Source organism: Pinus tabuliformis, chromosome 1_1 (genome assembly GCF_031772625.1).
Source record: "Pinus tabuliformis cultivar Carrire ecotype Pingquan chromosome 1_1, CPIR1, whole genome shotgun sequence".
Classification (NCBI taxonomy): domain Eukaryota; kingdom Viridiplantae; phylum Streptophyta; class Pinopsida; order Pinales; family Pinaceae; genus Pinus; species Pinus tabuliformis.
This window is the reverse complement of record NC_142297.1, coordinates 365,348,915-365,361,259: the sequence shown is the minus strand read 5'-3', so window position 1 is coordinate 365,361,259 and position 12,345 is coordinate 365,348,915. Positions and strand designations below refer to the sequence as shown.

General features: G+C 36.3%; 1 pseudogene; it reads left to right on the top strand.

Moving 5' to 3' along the window:
- LOC149213119 (polygalacturonate 4-alpha-galacturonosyltransferase-like) overlaps positions 1-11,878 on the top strand; it is an 83,162-nt pseudogene extending 71,284 nt beyond the window's left edge.
- Positions 11,879-12,345: the final 467 nt, after the last annotated feature.

Below are 12,345 nucleotides of genomic sequence, written 5' to 3'. Positions count from 1 at the left end.
TAGGACTTGTGTATCCAACAAGAAATTTGGGAGATGAATGACATCAAGGTAGGAAATCAAGGGGTTTTCAAGCCATTTATTTAGGGTTCCCACTAGCATGGTCCCACCGTATGATTCACCCAATCCCTAAATTGCGGTTTAGTGCTATTCCAATTAATTATTAGATGATCATGGTGGGCCATAATTCCAGGTTAAATGTTATGACTCTTCATAGGATATTATTGGAGATACTTTAGGAGACACCTCTTTGGCTAAAGGGTCAAGGAAGGATTTTGACTTCAATATCAAACCATCAACCATATCCTCAACACTTGTCCCATCAACCATGTCCTCAACATATCGAACCAAAAATCAAGAATACGACTGAGGTGAAGCATGGGAATCCTCTCTCGCCCACGTTGTTTAGTATATATATCAATATATGGATGCCTCTACACTCCACCAACTATGGATCAATAAAAAATTTGTTTGCCCCATTGTCCACCAAGATGGGTACACATTGTCCCAACATTGTGCCTGTGATTGCCAAAATTGTAAAATTGGGATTTTCCACGTAAAATTTTTAATTCAAGACTGACCATGAACTGGAAGGCCATTAACACAATATTACAACATAAAAATTGAATAATTGACACAATATCAAATACAATACATACATTGAGTTTTGTCTCACAAGGTATCTAGATGTTAATTGAGCAAGTTCACACAAAGAGAGAAAGGCAATGTCATGATACATTGTTCATTTTGTAATCAAGAGCATTATCTTGGATAAGGGAGAAGTAACATTTAGTTTCTTTCTCATATACAAATGCAAAATTATGAATCAATGTCAAATGCTTTTTGTGAAGCAATGTTGTTGTAAAGGGTGTTAGAAAGCTTGCATTGTAGGCAAGGCCCTCACATGATACTAGATTGTGTTAACCAAAGCATGTTAACCATGTGCAACGATCTCAAATTTGATGACCATGATCAATGAGTGACCATAAATGAGGGGTGTCAGAGTGGCTAATAATCATAGCTTATAGTGGATGATTGTCATCATACATAACATCTGTGGTCCAAGTCATTTGTTTTGTGCCCAATATTGGTGAATCATTGTATCACATCATGGTAGCATATCTTGCCTTTTTTAAAGAAAAAATATATTGAAAATAAATTAAGTTATGTCTCATGCAAATGTTCAATATTGTTGTGTTGTGAGTGGTTTTGATATTAAATGTATCATATATCTATAATCACTTATTTCAAGCCTACCTTAAGAAATAAACAAAGAGTTGCAGTGCATTTTCATAATAAGGACTCCCACCAACTCCTCTCCTCGTAGCGATCTTTCAAACATTAGCCCATAAATCAAACACATGCCCTTGTTTCTCTAGTTTGGAAACCCTTGGATGGATATGATAGTGAACTCCTTCCAAACACTTCTTTAACCATCTATTGAATGCCTTTGATTGGTATGTGTATATGATTTTGATTGATTCCTAGAGAGGTGTGAAATCTAGTTTTGCATTGACATAATACAAACACCAAACTTAACCCGTGGTAGCGAAAATTTCAGCCTTACAACTCTCTCATCCAATATTAAATACTTCACTAATCAATCAAGGGGTAATCTTTTTAACATTATATTAAATATTAGAAGCATTCATATTAATTGAAAAAATAAGAATATTATTTAATATTAAGTTGTAATGTAGGTAGCTGCCAAGTTGACATATGAGACACCCTTGTCTGTGAGACCAGGGATGCCCTCCATTCAATGCTTTAACTATTTAATCTATGGATGTGTACATACATTAATTTCCATTGGATCGAATCCTGTGACCTTTGAAGAGAAAACACTTGATGACAAATCGAACATGTAAATACAAACTTAATTTGTATATGTATCAAAGTTATTTTGAGAGTTGCATGGAATGCTTAATTTTGTATAGAAGCATAGGAAAACTTGAATGGTTGATCACAACAAACATGTATGGTCAATTATGATTATCATAGGTATATTAGTTTGGTTTTCCCAATCCAAAACTTGCACACTTTGTTACTACTGTTAAAGGCATGTCATGATGGTTTACTGGTGTAACATCATGTACATTTAGTTGTGTCTATTAAAGGCATGTTAGTTCAATGACAAAACCAATGGTTTGTCAACTTGGTCAGTTTAGTGAGCTATGTGTTAATCATCTCAATGAACAACATATAAGAACAAATAGCTTAGCCATTGACATGCACATTCCATTTTCACTATTAGTGACATGTTAGGTTGGATATTAATATGTATTTTTGATTAACATTATCTAGGAGATTAACCAAATCAACATGCATGTTTGACTATAATTGTGGGAGATATGTTAGATAGGTCAACCCCATCAACAACATTTATGTTCAATTACACATGTTAGAGGCATGACACAATGGTCAATTGATTAGTAACATGTACATTTTGGTTATCACTATTAAAGTTGTGCTAGGTTGGTTAACTTGTTCAACGACTTGTATGTTTGGTTACAATTATTAAAACCTCACTTGATTGTTTAATGCAGTAAATGGAGTGTAAGTCTAGTTACCATTGTCGAAGGCATGTTTTGTTGGTTAAATTAGTTAACATCATATACATTCAACTATGATTGTTAGAGCCATCCAAGGCTATTAAACCCATTTAAAGTAGTGCATAACATCGATGGGGGATTGCTTATTGCATTGTGTGTTATTTTTTTTTTTTAAGTCGAAGATTTTTCATTAATCAAAAAGAATGTACAAGTGTGTCAAAATGCATGGCTTATAATTATTTATATATTTAATGTAATATGCCTTACATTAAGAAGAGGAAACAAACTTTGGGGGATAGGGGAAATGGCATTGTCTAGGGGAAACATCGGTCTCATCTATCTCATCTTCACTCTCCCTTCCCTATCATTAGCGTCCCTCTCCTTTTTTTCTTTTTCCACCAACACCAATAATAGACTTTTTGTTAAGAAGTAGCATTGGATGACTCAGGACGAGGGTTAGAGCTCATTTGTTTATCTTGGGTTTCTCCTTAGGGTTTCTGAGCTTACGTATATTGCTTTAAATTCTTCTTAAATGTCCCAAAAATATCCTTTCCCATCTCTTGTTCATGAAACTTTAGCTTGCGAGCACAATGTTCATCCTAAATTTCCATTGAAGATTGATGTAGCCATTTTGCACCGAGGCCTATTACTAGGGGGGAGATTGGGAGGAGCTACATTTGTCAACAGACCTTTTTATTGTTGTCCCATGGTGCCCCAAACTTTATGGCCCACGTTTGTAGCCAAGATATACCCTCTTCCATATCTAAACTATTTATCAGATTCATAAAAAGAGAACAATGAGCTCTTCCATGAGCTTTTATTTGAAGATGAGGATGAAAGTGAAATGTTCATTTTTAACTGTACACCTGAACAAGCTTAGAAACCCTTCCACCTCACTGGCTTAAAATATGGACTCAAACCATGGCAAAATGTGACATTTTGAAGCATGTCACTCTAGTCCCTTTGACAAGGAGTGACATGACACCTTTTGTGAAAGAGCAACAAGAGACTGTCACCTCTTGCCCCTTTGAAAGTGGTTAAACTTTTTAGAAAAAGGGTAAATGTCTAAAAACATCATGGAAAAAGGTTTCCAAAAATTTAAGAATGATTCTATTTTATTGAATCACTACTACAAGAGACTATCGCCTCTTCCCCCTTTGAAAAACGTGAAACTATCTAGAAAAAAAAATATTTGAAAACATCAAGAAAAAAAGTTTCCAAAACATTTAAAAATGATTCCATTCCATTGAATCACTACTATATGAATTCATCTTAAAATTTCATTTTATTTATTAAATTTATCATAATCAAAATTCCCCATCGAAGACATTGAGAGGCACTAGAAGATATGTATAATTTTTTCATAAGAGCTTGTTAAAACATACCATGGCAATTTAATAACTTTATCTAAGACATTTTGTCTCCCGTGTACCAGTGACCAAATAAAATTTTGAGGTGAGTGATACCATTTTTGTTCAAACCCTCAAGGAGCACCCTCGAGGAGGTTTCAAGAATGGAAGAAGAACAATGGGTGACATAATTTTGTTCATACCCTGGATTTTTGAATTCTGGAGAAGGTTTCAACAATTTTGTTCAAACCATGAAATTTTGAATTTTCGAGGAGGTTTCAGCAATGGAGAGCAACGATTTGCTACGAGTATCCTATTTTTCCCAGCCAATTTGATAGAGGCAGGGGATTGTTGGGGTTTTGTGCAAGGAACGGGACACCTAACTGAAACTTGTGCAGCTCCTTGATTTCACTATGGAACCCCAGGCCCACATAAGGTTCAAATAGGGCTTTTCCTTTCCACTGTCACCCAAAAAATTCCCCTCTCTCTCTATAGGTTGTCACCTTCTCCTCCAAGGTAGTGAAAGAGGTTGATAGACCTATTCCAAAAATTTTGGACTCAAGTAACTGATGAAAAAGCTTCAGTTGTTGGACATTCCCTTCAAAATCATACATTTTCCCTAGCACAGGCAACAAAAACCCCTCTGAGGCTACTGCAGCAAAGGCTGTTGATAAATTTGGGGAAGAGGGAAAAAAATTGGTGGAGCCCATCGACCCGCCAAGCCTTGGGAAAGAAATTTCGACTGTATCCATTTCTCACAATGGTAAGTATCTATCCGACTCCAGTTCTATTATCGAATTTCTGTCTTTGGAGGATTTGATGGTTATTGAAACCAAAGTAAATTAAAGGAAAGGAGAAACCATCGTAAATTAAATTCAGTTTGAATCCATCAAATAAAATAGACTTCTTTAACTAAGACTAATTCTATCCTAGCTTTAACTGATGGAATGTAAATTTTCCAGCTATGAAAAATAATGTGCAGCATGCACTGAGCATGGGTACTAGAAATTACTAATTAGAGTATATAATGGATTTTTAAACCCAAGATGTAAAAATCATATAAAAGGTGATGGCTCTAGGCTAAACCCACGTGTGTGTCTTGATTGCCTCAATGACTTGATCTGAGAAGAAATGTTGAGATGCATTTGTCTCAGATACCAATGACAGTGATACCTATTTAAATGAGATTTTAGAACATTGTGTTTCAGATTTCAAGATCCTTGAAATGATATTTATTTGTCATGAACACCCTTTCCTTTGATACCATAATCTCAGAGATGCACAAAGGTTGATCCTTTACCTTCAATAAGCATCTACCCAATCGAAAATCACGAACACTATTTTTCAAACTATCCTGATTGATGTCCAAGGGCTGAGGATACTTAACCTTTTGTAGGCTTTTAGACTTCTCTATGAGATAGACAAAGCCCTAATACAAGGCCGAAGGCATGTCAATGAGCTCAAGAATAATATTATATATATGAGCTTAGATGCTAGGAACTTTATAGCTTCAGATATGATTTTATATGGACCTGCAACAGAGAAGGAATTCCGAGTGAGACACTATCTCCAAACCAAATTCAATTCAAAGGTGATTTCATAATAGAAGATTTGACCCTAAAGCAACCAAATCTTCCTGGCTGTAGTCATGATAAAAGGTCTTAGATATAGATCATTTTACCAACAATTTGACAGAGAGCTCTATCCTAGAGATGCTTGATTGATGAGGCCTTGATCTCATTTCCTTTGTGGGATCTGCAACCTAGAATTTTGCAGTAGGAGTATTAGTGCTTCATGATGACTGATCTTTGGAGAGGAAGGAGGTCAGTGTTGTCAGAATGCTTCTTGTGATTTCTTTCTTCCTTGCTTGGGCTTGCCCTCACCTTAAATTTGATACCATTCTAGCGGGGCAAGCTAAACATGACAACAATAGAGGTAAGTAGTTGTAGATTCCTATGTTGTCTGTCTTTTAGCTTCTAGAACATCATATGTTTTATTGCCAATTTCTGCTAAATTTAAAATTGGCATAATGATCTAAGAAGAGGGTTTGAAATGCCAAAAACCTCTTCTTCAGTCCATGTTGGCACACTCGAGTCTTATTAAAGGGCCAACTGTTTCTTGTGCAAAATGAAAAATAGATGACAACATACAACATGTTTTCTGAGAATCAAAACAACTTCTAGAAGTGCTATGACATTAATCCAACACTATGTTTATAAACCGGTTCGTGCTAATGGACACAGGATGTGTAAAATGTATTCTTTAACAAAAAGTTTCTCTGTCGGTTTGTTTAAAGCTTACATCCTTACTCCTATCTTGAAGAAAGGGTACTTGCTTCCCTTTCACTTCATAGGTATATGAAAACCCAATTTTGTAAGCACCCATAACCATGAATATTATACCAACTCCCTATGGTTAGTGCATCAATAATGTAAGTGCAACACTCATCCACGTGGCAGTCATAAGGCAATTCGATAAGGTTTTACTAACACTAGAATCCCAGACCATTAAGATCTATCCATAGCCTCAAAATGATGTATTTCCTTTACTCAATAGAACACTCATCATTTCTCTTCCCCAATCATCAAATTTTTTCTCTTCATTCTAAATGAGAAATCAATCAGCAAGTCACCATTTTAAATGTTAGATCACAGTATGTTTAGCTTCTCTCTTGTGCTTACACTCTAGTATTATCGCAGCTTCAAAATCATGAAGCTTAAACACAGTCTCATGATGTGCATTCAGGGAGGCATAATTCACCCTTGGTTTGCATCAAATTACCCCCCTAGCATTCCCTTTACCTTTACATGCCTCAATGCAAGGCATTCCAAGTCGGTACCTGCTCAGTTAAATTAGTAAGTTGAGGGGCGTCATATATACCCAATGTTGCTTACCTATTCTTCCTCTTCCTATGTTGTAGTGTATGAACAATCAGCCAAACCGGTGAGGATCCCCATTAATAATAACATCTATGTTGGCATCTAAATCTGAATGACGTGTTTCTCTTAATTATATGTTTTGGTTTTTTAAGCCAAAACGCTAACAAAGATAGAGACCCTGAAATTTGTCTACTTCCAGCCCCTATGCTGATTTCATCTAGGTTTTTACCATGTCAATGTCCCTTTCTTTCTCAAAGTGCATGAAATCAGTTGATCTATCCATTTCATAATTCCTTTGGTAAATTTTTCTATCAAATGCTCTGAAGTATATATGAGATCTAAGGGTTTTTTTGGTTGTTGCTGAATTCATATATTTTTGCTAACCATGATATGGGTTTGATGTAGAGGATTATGATTGAGTAACGGTTGCATTGCTCGATATCTATTTAGGAGGAGGAGAAGGAGAAAAGTGGTGTTAGGGTTTGGAGCTAAAGATGCCTATGAAAAGAGGAGGTGTGTGGAATGGAGGGTGGTAGGGATACCAGTGTGGTAGAAATGGAGGATGCAGAGGTCGGGGTTTTCATCATCGAATAGTTGTGGTGGGCTTCCTAGTTCTCTTTGCGGTCATGCCATTAGTTTTTCTGGCAGCTAGGTTTCGTCACTCTGCATCTACTTCTACAATTGGTAAGCTTCTTCCTTCCCTCTTCCCTCGCTGGTAAGCTTCTTCTTTCCCTCCTCCGTCATTGGTAAGCTTCTTCCTACCCTCGTCCCTTGTCAAGTTGCTTATGTCTCTTTTTTTGCAGTGGGCCAGCGTTTAATTTATCTTTATTGGCAAGCATGCCCTTTCTTAATCTGGTAGTATTACAATGAAGTGTAGACTTCTTACAACATTCAAGTAAGATCTCCATTACAATGAAGTGTAGTCATCTTATACTTCTTTAGAAAGATCCCTTTCATTGAGAACCCATTGAATAATGTGTTTATGTGATTTGAGCCTTGGCAGGGAATTATCATCACCACCGGTTAACCATTGAACCAAGACCCCATGGACTTGCTTCTAAATTTGATTTTCCTTCACCACCCCCGGTTAACCATTGAACCAAAACCCCATGGACCTACTTTGGAATTTGATTTTCCTTTTAGCCATTTTCGCAGGATCTGAAGGCGCAGATGTTATCAAACTTACTTTCATCGCTTATTGTCAAAAGTTTGGCACCTCTAGCATTTTTCCAGACATTTTGTGAGTTTTCTTTATAGGTTTCCTTTCATTTGATCTGTGTGAAGCTGTGAACTCCATCTCTGCGTTAACACGATATAATATCTACCAAGAGAAAGATTCAAAGTTTGTACCTCTCTCATGCAAGAGCAAATGTTTTACCAACTACCCCTAGAGTAATTCCCCTTGCCAAAGATAATGAAACCATTCACCCCGATAGCAAGAAATAACAATATTCCTTCCATTTTTTAACAAAGGGAAGTGGATATGGCTGGTAAATTCGCTGGGAAACCGCTCGGTGAATTTGTTGGGCACTCCTCATTCTGAGTAGGATGGTACTAAGTGTGCACTGGATTATGCATAAGCTGGATGGGTATTATAAAAATATATTTGTTAGGAGTCAGTTCAACATCTTACTCATGGGAATTGAATCTTGTGGGAATTGAATCTGGGTGGGAAGGGTAACAATCATTCTTCCCATACACTCATTATCCAATCCAAACCCACTTTCCATCCATAAAGCTAAATCCATTTCTCATTAGTCAAGCTAAAACCAGTTCTGATCCACCCAACCTAGACCCAATTCACAATGACAATCTTGTTCACCAACTACTTTCTGCTATACATATCATTTTCACATTGTTCCCACAGTTTTTAGAGCACATTGGCCAAAACAAATGATAGATATTATACACACCATTTTATTATTGATGTGTAATGAAATCTTGATCTTAGCATATGCATGATAGCAAAGCAACCCCCTTTTTAGCGTTTCAATATTTTTATAGATATTATTCTCCATCAAGTCTTTCTACCTCACCTTTTATGTGTTTTTTGTCATTTGAAACAGGAGGGCACAACTTCTCAGTAGATGGATCTATTAGAATGGTATTCTATTTCCACATCTTGAAAACCAATTCTATTTTTCTATGGCCATTTTGTTCTTTTTCAGGATCTGGGCAATGCACTTGCACTTACGTTAGTCTAATCCCAGAAAATAAATAATGTCCCTAAACTGAAATTTAATTGACCTGAGTAGATTGAAATAGAGAGGAATTACTGAGGATACTAGATCTTTGTCATATGTTTAAAATCACTCTTATCTATTTATCTGTGGGGTTCATAGGAACAGGCAGATGACTGGAGAAAGCAGAGTTTAACAGAGAGCATTGACTCTCTCTTCCCAAAGGAGGCAAGTATAAGAAACCTGCTGCATTTGGATATCTTAAATTTGATTTCTCCCCTATTGAGTAGAGAATTAAAAATAAATTTTATTTACTGGGCAGGTGATTGATGTCATAACAGCTAACACGGAGGACTCCGGAACTCTAAACTTAAATATTGTTGGACAGAATGATTTATCTTCCTCATGGGTATTAGAAAAGCCCTCCGAAGTAAACCAAAGGGATATTACTAACTTTGAAGTACGATTGGTGAAGATTTTGGTTATTTTCTGTATTGAACATGTAAGGAAACATATGTGATGATGTTCTATGTAGTTGAGTACCGTTGTATTATGCAGGAAGTGAAGACTGACATTGGCTGGGGTGCTTCTCTATTTCTAACGGTGTACATCAAGCAGAGGCAAATGACTTCTGCAGACAACTCAGAAAATTTACATTCCCAACAAGATGGTGTGATCTTCAATGAAGAAGGCAAAGAAAATCCTGAGGGGGGTAAAATGAATGACGAGGCGCAGAAAAAAACTTCCAATGACGAAGAACTTCTTACAAGGTTTCAAGAGGATGACACAGGAAGTGAACATCGAGACGTCAAAGAGAATGCTCTTGATGGTAAGTTTTGATTTTCCCTAGTTAACTGATCTGATCTATGATGTTGGTAGCCTACTATAAGGTAATGTCTAGTCAAACTCCCAGGACAATGGTTGTTGTAATGCAGACCATTTGCAACTTGTAGAAAGTTCAACAAAAGTTTCGTGGAGGGTAGTATTCTTTGTTGCACTAGATCGCTACTTTTTGATCTCATGGAAAAGGGAATTAATATATTATGTTCCAAAATCTATTTTGAATGTTACTTCTCGAATAGAAAAAATTTATATTTCTTAGATTTTAGCATAGTATGCTTTAATTTATAATAGTATAATGCTTACAGCAATTGAGACAAAAGAGAAGGGAGAAAAGGTCAACAGAGCTGATTCAACAGGATGAAGAAAAATGAGTTGAGCTTGAAAATGCAGCAATTAAATGTTCCAAGGAGGTAGATTCTGCTATCCTGGGAAAATACAACATTTGGAGGTGGGAGAATTGGAATGAGAATTCTGACTCCATTGTTAGATTGATGCGAGACCAACTAATCATGGCTAGGGTGTATTCAAGCATTTCCTAGGCTAGGAATAATCTTGATTTATACCATGAATTGATGCTTTGTATTAAAGAATGTCAGCGTACATTGGGTGAGGCTAATGCAGCTTCTGACCTACCTCAAAGGTAATAGTTTTCGCATTGGCTGCTTCTAAATCAAGAGAACTAAGTGCTCCATTTGCATTTCGTGTTCATATCCTTTGTTTCTTTTAAAGTTGCAGTTTGTGTGTCTATCTTTTTGCTTTTCACTTTCTTTTTCATGGTTGATAATTGATATGAATGTTTCAGTGCACCTGAGAAGATCAAGGCTATGGTTCATGTCCTATCGAAGGCGAGAGAACAATTTTATGATTGTGGGATAGTAACAAAGAAGTTGCGAGCCATGCTTTAGTCTGTAGACGAGGAAGAAAGGACCTTGAAAAATCAAAGTACGTTTTTAAGTTAGATGGTAGCAAAGACTATTCCCAAGGGTCTGCATTGTCTGTCCATGTGATTGACCATGGATTATTACTTGCTTGCCCTTGAAAAGTGAAATTTCCTAAAAAGGACAAGTTGGAGGATCCAACTCTTTATCACTATGCATTATTTTCTGACAATGTATTGGCTGCATCTATGGTTGTGAATTCAATTGTCATGAATGCTAAGGTGAAGTGTTATTAATTTAAAATACTCTAAAGTTTGGAAGTCCAACAGTTTTTCTGCATTTTACATTTAATATTTGGATCTCATTGTAGGTGATTTACTTGTGTTTGCAAGAATCTCAGAAACATGTATTTCATCTCGTCACAGACAAGTTAAATTTTGGGGCCACGAAAATGTGGTTTTTACTTAATCCCCCAAGGAAAGCTGCGATACATGTAGAAAATGTTGATGATTTTAAATGGATCAATTCCTCCTATTGCCCTGTGCTTCACCAACTTGAATCCGTAGCTATGAAAGATTATTATTTCAAGGCAGATCACTCGACTACACTCTCAGCTCATTCCTCCAATTTGAAATATATAAATCCAAAATATTTATCCATGCTAAATCATCTTCATTTCTATCTTCCACAAGTTTATCCCAAACTAGACAAGATCCTTTTCCGGGATGATGATATTGTGGTGCAGAAAGATTTGACACCCTTGTGGTTAGTAGATCTTCATGGAAAGGTTAATGGTTCAGTGGAAACTTGTGCATAAAGCTTTCGCCGGTTTGAAAAATACCTTAACTCTTCCAGTTCACACATAGCTAGGCACTTTGATCCTAATGCTTGTCATTGGGCATATGGGATGAATGTATTTGATCTCAAAGAATGGAAGCAAGAAGATAAAACTGGAATATATCACAAGTGGCAGAACATGGTAAGTGTGTAGTGTGGTTTATTTATGTCAATTCATGTGATGCTTACCTTAAAGTATTTGAAGTAAATATGAAGTAATTAGCTAAAAAACTTAATGGGTTTTTCTTTGTTCGATTTCTAAGTTTTTCTTTTTTTGTATGTCAGAATGAGGATAGAGTGTTGTGGAAGCTTGGAACACTACCGCTTGAATTTTCGCATTGGCTTCTTCTAAATCAAGAGTAGTAAGTGCTTCGATTTGCATTTGGTGTTCATATACTTTATTTCTTTTAAAGTTTCAGTCTGTGTGTCAATATTTCTGCTTTTCATTCTCTTTTTCATGACTGATAATTGATATGAATGTTTCAGTGCACCTGAGAAGATCAAGGCTATGGGTCATGTCCTATCCAAGGCTAGAGTACAATTTTTTGGCTGTGCGACAGTAACAAAGAAGTTGCAAGCCATCCTTCAGTCTTCAGATGAGCAAGTTAGGACCTTGGAAAAGCAAAGTAAATTTTTAAGTTAGGTGGCAACAAAGTCTGTTCCCAAGGGCCGGCATTGTCTGTCCATGCGATTGACCATAGATTATTACTTTCTTCCTCTTGAAAAGCGATAATTTCCTAAAAGGGATAAGTTGGAGGATCTGACTCTTTATCATTATGCATTATTTTCTGACAATGTATTGGCTGCATCTGTGGTTTTTAATTCAACTG